This window comes from Mesoplodon bidens (assembly GCF_964165515.1).
Source record: "Mesoplodon bidens genome assembly, chromosome: X".
Lineage (NCBI taxonomy): Eukaryota > Metazoa > Chordata > Mammalia > Artiodactyla > Ziphiidae > Mesoplodon > Mesoplodon bidens.
The window spans coordinates 111005732-111020635 of record NC_138163.1 but is presented as its reverse complement, the minus strand read 5'-3'; positions in this window follow the sequence as shown (position 1 = coordinate 111020635).

Sequence of the window (14904 nt, the reverse complement as noted above, 5' to 3'; positions counted from 1 at the left end):
TTAGACAAATAGGTCTACAGATCAGACAACAAAATATCTTTCTGGATTTCGATAGGGATTGCATTAAATAGATCAATTTGGAGAACTGACATTCTTACCATGTTGAGTCTTCTAATCCATTAACACAGTACATACTTCCAATATTTAGGTCATCTTTATTTTGTCATACTGTGCTTTCTAAAAGTGCTTTGTATTGTGATCATATTGTTCCTTCATATGTCTATAATAATATCACTATCTCTTATGCATGTGATTGCACAAAGAAAGGGAAAAGAACAGAGGTTCCCAAACTACCATTCTGAAAAAGAAACACATTAAACAGAACTTTAGTTTTATAGAAGTGCAAAGCACCCACTTCTGGGCATATGTCCAGACAAAACTATAATTCAAAAAGATACATGCACCCCTAGGTTCATAGCAGCACTATTCACAGTAGCCAAGACATGGAAACAACCTAAATGTTCATCGACAGATGAATGGATAAAGAAGATGTGGTACATACATACAATAGAATACTACTCAGCCATAAAAAAGAATGAAATAATGCCATTTGCAGCAACATGGATGCAACTAGAGATTGTCACAGTAAGTCAGAAAGACAAATACCATATGATATCACTTATATGTGGTATCTAAAATATGACACAAATGAACCTATATATGAAACAGAATCATGGACATAGAAAACAGACTGGTGGTTGCCAAGGGGGAGAGGATTGGGGGAGGGATGGAGTGGGAGGTTGGGTTAGCAGATGTAAGCTTTTACATATAGAAAGGATAAACAACAAGGTCCTACTGTATCACAGAGAACTATATTCAATATCCTATAATAAACCACAATGGAAAAGAATGTAAAAAAAACCCAAAAAGAATATATATATATATATATATATATATATATATATATATATATATATATGTGTGTGTGTGTGTGTGTGTGTATAGCTGAATCACTTTGCTGTACAGCAGAAATTAACACAACATTGTATACAACAATTTCAAAAAAAGAAAAAAAATGAAAAGCATATTTTTATTACATTTAAGGCTTACATTAGCATGTTTTTAAATTACTTTCTTTAGCCTACAGTTGTAAAATACATGCAGTAAAATGAAGACCGGTCCTTGCTTATATTCTAATACTAACTGGTAATCCCTATATCATAAAATGGGTGAACTATTACTTAGAAAGAACTGATTAGGGTAAACTTAAAAGTAAATAAGGAGTGTATTCTTAAGAAATTGAAAACCTTAATGGCAGCATTTTATATATATATATATATTTTAACATTTTTATTGGAATATAATTGCTTTACGATGGTATGTTAGTTTCTCCTTTATAACAAAGTGAATCAGTTATACATATACATATATCCCCATATCTCTTCCCTCTTGCGTCTCCCTCCCTCCCACCTACCCTATCCCACCCTTCTAGCTGGTCACAAAGCACCAAGCTGATCTCCCTGTGCTAAGCAACTGCTTCCCACTAGCTATGTATTTTATATTTGGTAGTGTATATACGTCCATATACACACTACCACTCTCTCACTTCGTCCCAGCTTACCCTTCCCCCCTCCCCGTGTCCTCAAGTCCATTCTCTAGTAGGTCTGCATGTTTATTCCCATCTTGCTCCTAGGTTCTTCGTGACCATTTTTTTTTTAGACTCCATATATATGTGTTAGCATACGGTATTTGTTTTTCTCTTTCTGACTTACTTCACTCTGTATGACACTCTCTAGGTGCATCCACCTCACTACAAATAACTCAATTTCGTTTCTTTTTATGGCTGATTAATATTCCATCATATATATGTGCCACATCTTCTTGATCCATTCATCTGTCAATGGACACTTAGGTTGCAGCATTTTATATTAATTGGGATGGGCCTGAGTCATTTTCCCCACTTATACTGAACAATTATTTAACAATTTTAAGCACTATGACTAATAGAGCTTCAAAGGATAAATAAGCTGGGAAGAAATAGACATGATAACTAAGATTTTATATAAAGTTCACTAATTTATTGATTTGGGGAAAATCATTTCTGGGCCATTTCCCTTCTCCACAATGATCTATATTGGTTGAGATGTTATATTGGGTTGGCCAAAAGGTTCGTTCAGTTTTTTCCATAAGATGGCTCTAGTAGCACTTGGTTGTCTTTAACTTCATTTGAAAAAAATTTGTTAGATTCTATTGTGACAGCCGTCATATCAGGGTGCATTTTAAAAAAAACTTATCAAAATTGGTGATATTACATTTTAAATTTTGATTTGTAGTAGTTCACTTCTTGTGTATAGAAGTACAATTAATTTTTTTATGTTCATCTTGTATCCTGAGACCTTGCTGAACTTGAATTATTTCTACGAGTAATTTTGTGGAATCCCTGGGATGCTTTACATAGCCCATCATAATATCTGCAAATAGGGAAAATTTTAACTTTTCCATCCTGGTTTTTATGCTTTTATTTACTTTTCTTACATTTCTGTGTTGGCTAGAACTTCCAATACTACAAAGAGTAGCAGGGCTGAAAGCAAATATCTTTGCCTTGGTCCTGTTATTAGGAAAAAGGAATTAAAATCTTTCACCATTATTATGATGTTGGCTATAGAATTTTTCTAGATGTTCTTTATCAAGTTGAAGTCCTCTATTCCTAGTTTTCTGAGAGATTTTTTTTTAACATGAATGGGTGTTGAATTTTATCTAACCTTTTTTTTGGCATCAATTGATAAGATCATGTTATTATTCTCTATTAGCTAGTTAATATAATTTACCAAATTTTAAGAATGTTTGTCTCTATATGTATAAAGGCTATTGGTCTGTAGTTTTCTTCTTTTGTACCATGTTTGTCTGGTTTTGGAATCAGATTACCTCTTGCCTCATAAAACATGTTTGTAAGTATTGCCTCCTCTTCTATTTTCCGGACACTGACAGTTCTTTTCTTTAATCACATGAAAGATGTCATGCCATTTCCTTTTGGATTCTATGGCTTCTCATAAGAAATTCTGTCATTTGGGTTTTTTTGGTACCTATAAAGTGTCCTTTCTCTTTCACTGCTTTCAAGGTTTTTTTCTTTTTTCTTTTTTTTCCTTTATCATTAGTTTTCAGAAGTTTGACTATGATAGGTGCAGGCAGGGAACTCTTTGAGATTATCTCTTTGGGTTTTTCAGCTTCTTGAATCTGTAGGGTTTTGCCTTTTGCCAAATTAGGTTATTTTTAAGCCATTATTTCTTCAAGTACTTGTTCAGCAACACTTTCTTTTTTTCTCTCCTTTCAGGACTCTGAGACATGCATCATAGATATTTTATTATAATCCCACAAGGTCGGTGAGGATCTGTCCATTTTTTGTCAGTCTATTTTCGTTCTTGCTCAGACCGGGTAATTTCTATTGTTCTATCTTCCTGTTCACAGATTTGGCCCGCTGCCCCCTCCAATCTGCTATTAAGACCATCAACTGAATTTTATTTTGATTACTCTATTTTTCAGTTCTAAAATTTCATTTTGTTCTATATGTCTTCTATTTCTTGCTGAGACTTTCTATTTTTTGTTTGTTCCAAGCAAGTTTGTAATTGCTTATTGAACCATTTTTTTTACAATGGCTGCTTTAATATCCTTGGCAGATAATTCGATCACCTATGTCATTTCAGCATAGGTGACTGTTGATTGTCTTTTTTCATTCAAGTTGAGATTTCTTTCCCTTGGTTTGATGAAAGATTTTAAATGGAAGCCTGGACATTTAGGGTATTATGTTGTCAGACTCTGGACCTTATTTAAACCTTCAATTTTAGCTAGCCTTTCCTGGCAATGCTTTGTTGGAAGATGGGAAGGGGGTTGCTCCCTTGCTATTATTAGGTAGGGTTGGAAGTCCAGGTTCCCCATTCAACCTATGTTGATACCTGAGATTATTTCTCTGTGTGTGTGTCTGCAAATTATACTGCCTTGACATTATTTTAATTTCCATTAAAATAGTAAATGGGGGCTTTCCTGGTGGCGCAGTGGTTGAGGGTCTGCCTGCCGATGCGGGGGACGCGGGTTCGTGCCCCGGTCCGGGAGGATCCCACATGCCGCGGAGTGGCTGGGCCCGTGGGCCATGGCCACTGAGCCTGCACGTCCGGAGCCTGTGCTCTGCAACGGGAGAGGCCACAACAGTGAGAGGCCCGCGTACCGCAAAAAAAAAAAAAGTAAATGGATATCTGGAGCCTTGTGGATTCACTTTTAAATATTCAGAGTTCTTTCCACCGGACAAAAAAGAGCTACAACTTGCAAAACTCAAAGCATATCTTAACTGATATTTCCATAGATGATGAACTGTATGACACTTGCAAAGTGATTTGATTTTAGAACTTGGTACTATATAGCAGTACTTTCTATAGAGTCAAGACAGAAGGCATTTACTTATTAAATACATGTAAAACTAATTTATCTGTGTTGTAAAAATAATGCATGCCTAACTCATATACTGATTCTCAATCATTTTAGGAGGTAAATGTGTAAGAACTAATGAAGGTGTTTTAAGATTTCTGAATAAAAGAAAGTTATTATGAGTACAAAGAAATTAAACACATTGACGTCAGTGAGCTGAGGATCAGTACCAAGATTTCATGGTTGCATCTCTTATACTATATTAGTCAAGGTCCTGGCATGAAACAGGTAGAAACAAAAGCATGAGCAGAAAACCATTTGTTGAAATAGCCGTGGAGAGAGGTATAAGCAGGATGATGAGAACAAATAAAGGATGGTGAGTCATCCAGGTGATAGTAAAAGCGGGAAGTTCCTTCCACCTCCAGTTCTGATGGGTCAAAGTGAGGGAATAATGTTGTCAGAATAGTAGTAGAGACACACAGTCAGTCACCAGCAGGACTTTAGTGAGGCACATGGAAAAGGAAAAACAAATGCCTTAAAATCTTTTTCCACCTGCCCTCTGATATCCTGGTGTCACACAATTGGCTGATAGAGTGCAAGAGGCTTTGGTGATGAAGAGCTAAGCTTCCCAGGGCAAAGAGTAAGGCAGAGAATGTCATAAAGTGGAGTGGGTCCACTGATACAAGTAAAGAATGATCAGCACATGGGCTCAGCCCACCATGTAAGTCTTGGAAGGATACTCAGTACTAATATGATACCCTAGTGGGAAATATGATAAGGGATGAATTGACCCTTTGAAAACTAGCCCTTGCCTTCATTTTTCAACTCTGCATTACACCTCTCTGAATTCCACTAAAGTGATCCCATGCACTTTTCTACCAATGTATCTCAAATTACTTCAGAAGTTCACCATAAATGTTCTCCTTGCATGGTGCTTCGCTACTTTGTTGCATGTATAATAAATAAGCTGGATATATGTTGAATGTGTGAATTACCTGCTGGAATGCAAACTCCACCGGAACAGGAGTTATGAACTGTTTCATTCCTGTTGCCTATCATTTTGCGATGTATATACTATTGCCTCTGCTTGCAATTTCCTTATCTTTGATCCTTTATCTTTGTATTGTATGCTACCTTATCCTTCTGGGCTTTCTTTAAGTTTACCTCCTCTATGAAGATACTTTGAGCTTCCCCTTAGCCCCATTTGTAGCTGGGTCTAATGATATGAATGCACCTTCCTACTCAACTGTAAACTTCTTGAATGTTAAGGACTGGTTTCTATTTATGTTGATATCAGTTCTCAGAAGTGTATTGAGTATAATAGGAGCTCAATGATATCAGTTGGAAAAAAAAAGAAAAAAGGTACAAGGGAAGAAGAGAGGAATGTGCATTGCAGATAATTATAATACTTAAAATAAATACTGAATTCTTTGAGGGTGGCAAACCAAATCTGTTTTCAAGTATATGTTAGAAGAGATTCTGAATCTTGTCACTGTGGAATGAGCATAGTATCAAATACTCATTTAAAGCAATGGCATTGAGCTGCAGAATGGATATGCATTTATTTTTCAGACATTTATTAGGGACTTCCCTGGTGGTGCAGTGCTTAAGAATCCGCCTGCCAATGCGGGGGACACAGGTTCGATCCCTGGTCTGGGAAGATCCCACATGCCATGGAGCAACTAAGCCCGCGAGCCACAACTACTGAAGCCCATGCACCCTAGAGCCTAAGTGCCACAACTACTGAGCCCACATGCTGCAACTACTGAAGTCTACGTGCTCTAGGGCCCGTGTGCCACAAGTACTGAGCCCGTGTGCTGCAACTACTGAAGCCCGCGTGCCTAGAGCCCGTGCTCCGCAACAAGAGAAGCCACCGCAACGAGAAGCCTGCACACCGCAACGAAAAGTAGCCCCCACTCGCCACAACTAGAGAAAGCCCGTGTGCAGCAACGAAGACCCAAAAGCAGCCAAAGGAAGAAAAAAAAAAACATTTGTTAGAGCCAGATTTTCAACATTAAGGATATAAGGTAATAACTCCTGGTCCCTGCCTTCAAGGGGATTATGCTTGAAGTGTATTAAAAAAAATTTACATTTTAATCTACTTATTAATTAAGGAACTCAAATAAGTTTGATGACACCTGTCTGACAGAGGTACCTAACAGAGGGACCAGATTTTAAAGATAACACCAGATTTACTGCCTACCATAAAAGATTGTCATGTATGTTAAATAAAGTAATGTATTTAAAAAGTCATTTTCAATTGTATACATTAGAAAAGAGGGAAAATTTCAAATCAATAATCTAAGCTCTCACTCCAAGAATCTAGAAATTGAAGAGCAACATAAACCTAAAAGAAGCAGAAAGAAGGAAATAATAAAGATCAGAAATCAGTGAAATTGGCAACAGAAAAATAGAGAAAAAAAATCAATGAAACAAAGGGCTCATTCTTCAAAAAGATAAGTATAATTAACAAAGTGCTAACAAGAGTGACCCCCCCAAAAAAAACACCCCGAGGACACACAGGTTACCAATGTTAAGAATGAAACAGGGGATCTCATTATAGACTTGCTAGACATAAAAAAGATAATAAGGGAATACTATAGGTAATTATTCACACAAATATTCAACAATTTGGATGACATGGACCAATTCCTCATAAAACACAAACTACTGCAAATCACCCAATAAGAAATAGATAATTTGAATAGTCCTATTACTAATAATGAAATGGAGTTCATAATTTTAAAACCTCAGAAAAATAAATCTTCATGTCCAGATGGTTTCACTGAAAAATTTTACCAAACTTTTAAAGAAGGATTAACACCAATTCTACACAATCTCTTCCAGAAAATGGAAGAGAACACAACAATTCTAATACATTTAATGAGTCCAGCAATAGCCTGATACCCAAATCAGAAAAAGACAGCATGAAAAACCAACGAACAAAAACAACAAACTACAGACCAATATTGCTTATGAATATCAAAGCAAAATTACTTAACAAAATACCAGCACCTAAAATTCAGCAAATATATGAAAACATCATGTAGTGTTTGCTCCAGGGGTGTACAGCTGGTTTGATATTCAAAAATCATTATTGTAATCCACCGTGTTAACATGCTAAAGAAAAAATCACATGATCTATCAATGGATGCACTATAATCATTTGACTAACTTCAATACCGATACCTGAAATAAACTCTCTGAAAAATAGCGAAATATAGGTGAACTTCCTCAACTTATTTATCAACACCTATATAAACCCTTCAGCTAAGTTTGTACTTAGTTTAAGTATTAAATGCTTTTTCCCTAGTACTGTGAACTACTCTCACCCATCTTACTGAACACAATGCTTCAAGTTCTAACCAGTGCAATGAGGCAAGGCAAGGAAATGAGTCCATACAAATAGGAAAAAAGACATAAAACTGTCGTTTACATGCAGATGGGATGAAAATGAAAATTCCAAGCAACCTACAAAAAAAAAATCTCCTAGAACTAATAAGTGAGTTCATCAAGGTATCAGGATACAAGATAAACAAACAAAAATCAATTGTATTTCTACATACTAGCAATGAACCCCTAGGTTCATTGTGGACACTGAAATTAAAAATATACTACTCTTTTCTATCTCAGCAAAAATCGAAGTAGCTGTTCATCTAACAAAACATGTCCTTGACAATAACAAAATGCTGTAGAAATAAATCAAAGAACATCTAAATAAATGGAGAAACATACTGTGTACATGGATTGGGAGACTCAACATAGTAATGTCAATTTTACTCCAATTGAGGTATAGATTTAACATAATTCAAATTAAAATCCTAGCAAAGTTTCTTGTTGTTGTTGATATAGACAACTTTACATGGAAAGGCAATGGAACTAGAATAATTAAAATAATGTTGAAAAAGAAGAATAAAGTAGGAAGAACAAGACTATCAGATTTTAAGACTTAACATATACAGCTATAATTAAAATAGTGTGGTCCTGGTGGTAGGATAGACACACAGATCAATGAAACAGAATAAAGAACCACACAAATATGGCCAACTGATTTAGACAAAGATCTGAAAACAATTCAGCTGAGCAAAGACAGACTTTTCAACAAACACTGCTAGAACACTAGAACACTTAAGTCTCACACCTTATACAAAAGCAGCTACTAATGGATGATGAAGTTAGATTTAAAACATAAAACTCTAAGTATTTTGGAAAAAATACATAGAAAAAATCTTAGGATCTAAGGCTAGGAAGAGTTTTTGGATTTTACACTAAAAGCATCGGCCCATAAACGGAAAAATTGATAAGTTAGACTTCAACAAAATTTTTAATGTTTGCTCTTAAGGAGATAAAAAGACAAGCTAAGGAAAAAATATCTGAAAACCACATATCCAACCAATGATTAGTATCTACAATCCATAAAGAACTCATAAAACTCAAAAGTAAAGAACAAACAACAATAACAAAAAACTCCAAAAACTTATTAGAAAATGGTACTCTGGAAAATAGCTTGACAGCTTTGTAAAAACACTAAACATGCAAATGTCATACAATCCGGAAATTTCACTCCAGGGCATTAATTCCAGAGAAATGAAAATTCTTATTCACACAAAAACTTGTACATAAGCGTTCTTTGCAGATGTATTTGTAATGCACAGAACCTGGAAACAACTCACTGAGATATCCTTCAACAGGTGAAAGGCTAAACGAACTGTGGTACATCTATCCAATGGAATACTACTCAGAAATAAAAAGAACAACCAATGATATACAATAACCTGGAAGACTCTCCAGATAACCTTGCTGAGCAAAAAAGCCAATCCTAAATGGTTACATATTGTATAAATCCATGTATATAACATTCTAGAGATGACAAAATTATCCAGATGGATATCAGACTAGTGGCTTCCAGGGGTTAGGAAGTAGATGGGGGCAGGAGGGAAGTGGATCTGGCCAAAAAAAGGTAAGATGGGGGTTCCTTGTTGTGATGGAGATATATTCTGTACCTTGACTGTTCTGTCAATATCCTGGTTGTGATATTGTACTACAATTTTGCAATATGTTATCACTGCGAGGGACTCGGTAAAATGATAAACAAGATCTACTGGGTGTTTTTCTTTCTTTCTTTCTTTCTTTTTTTTTTTTTTACAGCTGCAAGTAAATCTACAATTATCTAAAAAAAATTTTGTAAATAATTAAAAAAAGATGACAGCCTGGGTTTGGCCCATGGGCCAACATTTTCAGATTCCTGATACAGTACATTGATATATATGCACATAAACCAATACAGGGGTAAAACACACTGAAGAATAAATGGCAGCAATGTCATGTTTACAACTATCTTTGCGCTTGCTCCTCTTTGTTTTAAAGGCTACTGTGATTGGGTTATGAATAACAACATATTTAAGAGCTACAATTCTCTAGTTCAAGAAGACTTTAAATCTGCAAATAAGAATTCTGGGTATCTTTTAACTAAATATTTAGAATACTGGAAAAACAGGCTCTAAATGACACTTTGTCGTTACTTAATATTCAATAAACATTTCACATATGTATTTATTGAAAGCCTAGACCAAGTTATTAATGTGCAAGAGTGATGAAAATAATATAAATCTGTGTGGATGACATTTAAATTGCAGCTTCAACGAACCTATAGGCTCAAATCAAAATCCTTTCCTAATTCTTGTTTAAAAAAGTTTTAAGGTTAAGTGGGCCATCCTAAGAAACAACAGATGACAGTGATCCAAAAATTTGGGGCTTAAAATTTGAGGACCTTCTTTGTTTTGCCAATGTTTCAAGCACTTGGCTACCTGAAAGCTTTACTGGTGTCTTTGAAGAGTTCTACGAAATGGAGGGGTTCTGACACTTAGACTTCATTAGTTTCCTGACAAAGCTGGAGAGAAGGTTAGAGAGGACTTGTGTAGCAGATGAAGCTACGCATGCTATTCTCTCTAATAAGCTTTGAGAGAGTGATAGAGTGAAAGAGACAGGTCTTTACTTGAGTGGCATTCTATTTTGAAGGTCTCACTAAAGAACACTTTAAAAATAAATTTTAAAAAACCCTCACAAGTGATGACCATTTATAATTTGGCTCAATATTTTTCCTGAGCCTCATAAGAATATACTTACTGAAGCCTGAAAGTGGAAGCCTTTATAGAAACTAGAGAAAGTATTATATTTGACTCTAAATGAGGTTTCAAAAATGGATTTAGAGGAGGATTTTAAAAAATGGTTTATATAGGTTTTACTTCCAAAAGTCCATTCAATCTTTTAAAAGTGATTAAAAATTCTGAAGTCTGGTTACTTGAAAATAGTCTACAGCCCTTATTATATTAAACATTGTTGTTTAAATATTCCTATAATATGTTGGATCCAATTGATGCCTCAAAAAACTAAAGCACTCATATTTCCTTAATCATTTTTAGAGGACTAGAAGTTTTATTGTGAAGTTTCAGGGTTAGCTTTATTTCGTAGCTTTATTTAGGGTATTGAAAAGTCTATTGAGTTACCGAACCACGTTTAATATATGTGCGCAGGTGTACATATGTGTATACCTTTTTCATTATTAATTAATTTGTCTTCAAAGCTACATGCTTCTCTTCACATTAGTACATGAAGTACTTTTTTAGGATTTCAAGATTCTGTGGTAATACCTTTAGAAAACTGGAGAAGAGAGTAAGACTAAAGATAGGTATAAATCCCTATTTTTTAAATTTTAAAAAAAGGGATTTGGGGAAGGATCACGTCAATAAATCCTCAATTTGAAAACAGAAAAGTCTGATAATAAGGTTGGTTCTTTTTTTTTTTTTTTTTTTTTTTTTGTGGTATGTGGGCCTCTCACTGTTGTGGCCTCTCCCCTTGCGGAGCACAGGCTCCGGACGCACAGGCCCAGCGGCCATGGCTCACGGGCCCAGCCGCTCCGCGGCATGTGGGATCTTCCCAGACCGGGGCACGAACCCATTTCCCCTGCATCGGCAGGCGGACTCTCAACCACTGCGCCACCAGGGAAGCCCTAAGGTTGGTTCTTGAAATGGGGGTCTGCTGAAAAATATTCAATCTGTGGATTGAGACAAGTTAGAAGCAACAGTTTAATCCATGAGAGAAAATAAACTGTGTTAGGCTCTCACTTCTACCTTATAGTCCCTATTTTTTCCCTATTTTCTTCAGTTATTGGAAAGAGAGTAAAATGAAACAATATATGGTTTAACTCAAGTGAAGTTGAACTTGAACTAGTTAAGGGATGGTTCTGATGGTGATTCAAGTAGGGAATTGAGGCATTTTCTCTGTTCCCCAGTCCAATCCATTTTTCCCCACAGGTAGTATAGGTACCTAGTAACGGGATATTCACTGTTCTTCCTTCTCGAAACTTACAGTGTTGCTGTCACTTGTTTATCTTATCCATAAGCTCTGGTCACCCAATACACTGTTGCTAATATTATTTTGAACAAAGAGATAACTATTATATCATTAGGAATAAGGAAAATAAAAGATTTGATTTTACTTTCATTCCTACCTTCTCTAACGCTCTTCTTTTCTTTATGTAGATCCAAGTTTCTGACCTACATGATTTTCTTTCTCTCTGAAGTACTTCTTTTGACATTTCTTGTAAGGCAGACCTACTGGCAACAAATTCCCTCAGTGTTTGTTTGTGTGATAAAGTATTTATTCGTCCTTCACTTCTGAAGGATAAGTTACTGACACAGAATTCTAGGTTGGTAGGGTTTTCTTTCTGTCAACAATTTAAATATTTCACTCCACTCTTTTCTCACTGGCCTGGTCCAACCCATTTTTTGCCCTTCTTTTTTCTGCTGAGTGCCTGCAAGACTGATCCTCACAAATGACATATTTTTAGCTCGCTGGATGACTTGTGTCTGGTGGTCTTGGCCAATGGGAGGCACAGACATCAGACCACAGGCAGGGAGAGAGAGGGTCTGAGGCATTATTTTCCTATCCCCCTCCACCTTATTTGGTCCTTATTTCCCACAGTGGCAGGTTACATCCCTAACTTCCCTGTCAGAAGCCCACTCTTCCACTGCCCTATCTCTTACTGAATTTAGAAAATGCGACTTCCTTCATTTGACACTTCAGACTTGGAAAGGGGGGCATATAATAATGTGCTACTGCTGGTAGTCTGTACCATGATAACCCTTTTTGTGTCCTTTAAACCTGCCCACACCTCTCAAAATAGTCCCTTTATTGTGTTTTATTGAACCATCTGTGTCAGATTCTATTTCTTTCCAAAGTCATGGCTGATACAGGGAGATGAGAAAAATCAATAGCTTCTCCCTTTGAAGTAATAAAGTATAAAATGAAAATGAATGGGATTCATAGTTACTTTAATTCAGTATGCTTCTGTGTATATAAACAATCTCTAGATTTTTCATAACTGTATCTGGTGGTTTGAGTATAAAATACTTATTAGAACTTAAGATTAAAGTTTAGCACCTCTATACTGAATTGCATATGGAGTTTTCACTCCAGAAGTAAGGGTTAAAGCAATGAATGTCTTGTCATTTAGAAAAGGAATCATATAACGATTCACTTGCTTACAATGTACTCTACTCAGTGATAAAAGGCCTAAAATTGTGTATCTGAGTGTTTGTGTCTGTATGAATAAGTCACTCTACACCCATACACCCTCCGCTCTGCAAGAACATGGTAACTGAAAAACCTTATTACAGCACTGCAAAATATGCATGAAGTTACCAAGTTGTTAGATTCCAAGCTGTTTTATATTTTTTCTGGCCTCTGTGCCCCTACGCTAGCCCATAAGCTTGCACATTTTCCCATTATGCTTAACTAAAGAGATGCTTTAAAAACAAAACTTGAGAAGTATATGCCTCTATAGAAGGTGTAATATTTCAACAGATATGAACCAATGTGGGGAGGGGAGGTAGAAATGGCCCCCAATTTTTTCTCATCTCAGTAAAGTTCAGAACTTTATATAAATATCTTAGCTATCAAGCCTGCTTTTACCCAGTTTATTACCTGTGAAGCTGTATAAATCTTAACGTTTTAAATGATGCTAAATAATTGAATACATGGGGAAAATGATACAGACCCATCCCAATTTATGTAAAATAATGCCTTTAGAGTTTTCAATTACTTAAGAAATCTTTCCTTATTTATTTTTAAATTTAGCTCACTGGGTACTTTCTAATTAATTTGTCATCTGTTTCATGATACAGAGATTATTGGTCAATATAGGAATATAAGCAAGGACCAGTCTTCATTTTACAACATGTATCATAAAACTGCAGGCAGAAGAAGAGTAATTTAAAAATGCACTAATGCATGACTTTAAAAAGATGTTCTGCATTCATGAAAAATTATAGGTCTCTATCAATCCCTCTATAAACAATTACAACATTATCATTTAAAATTATTTCAACATCACACACAGATGGTGTATATTTAGTTATAGTCATTTAAATTTTTTAAGAAGTGTTTCCCTTTCAAAACTGCAGATGTGGACCCTTTCTTATTTTCCCTTTCTTTTTGTAATCATGTACATAATATTGTCTATAACACATAATAACATAATAGACAATACATTATAGGTGTATTAGAAATATGAAAACACAATCTAATCCCAATGTGAAGCACTGTTAAAGGGCACAAAATGATGAAAGAAATCAAAAAAGATCTTGTAAGTGGAGAGAGACACTGTGTTAATGGATTGGAATACTCAACATGGTAAAGATGTCGATTCTCTCCAAATTGACATATAGGTTTGATGCAATTTCTACCAAAATAACAACAAGGTCCTTTTTGTAGACACAGACAAGCTTATTCTAAAATTTCTATGGAAAGACATAGCCCTATAATAGCTAAAACAATCTTGACAAACAAGAATAAAGTGAGATGAATCATACCACCCAATGTTAAGACTAACTATGTAACTACAGTAATCAAGACACTGTGGAAATGGCAGAGGGATAGAGTTATAGACTGATGCAACAAAACAGAGAACTGAGAAATACACCTACACAAACGTGTCCAACTGATCTTCAAAATAGTTGTAAAAGCAATTAAATGGAGGAATAGGTCTTTTCAAGAAAGGTGCTGGTGCAAATGAACACCTACTATAGTTAAAAAAATTAACTTAGGTCTCACACTTTACACAAAATTGACTCAAATTATAAAAAATAAAACTATAAATCTTTTAGAAATGTATGTAGGAAATAGTATTTGTGACTTAAGCAAAGATTTTTTATACTTGACACATAAAGCACAATCCATAAACAGAAAAATGGATAAATCGGACTTCATCAAAATTTTAAAAGTTTGGCCGTGCAAAGGAACCTGCTAAGAAAGTGAAATACAAGACACAGAATGGGGGGAAATACTTGCACATCACTCATATGGACAAGGACTAGTATCTAGAATATATAAATTACCCAGAAAAGTCAAAAGTTAAAAAAATCAACTAGAAAATGGACAAAAGACATAAAGATATACTTTACTGAAGAGTATATACAGATGACAAATAAATGCATTAAAAAGAATTCATCATTACTAGCCATTAGGGAAATGCAAATTAAAACCACA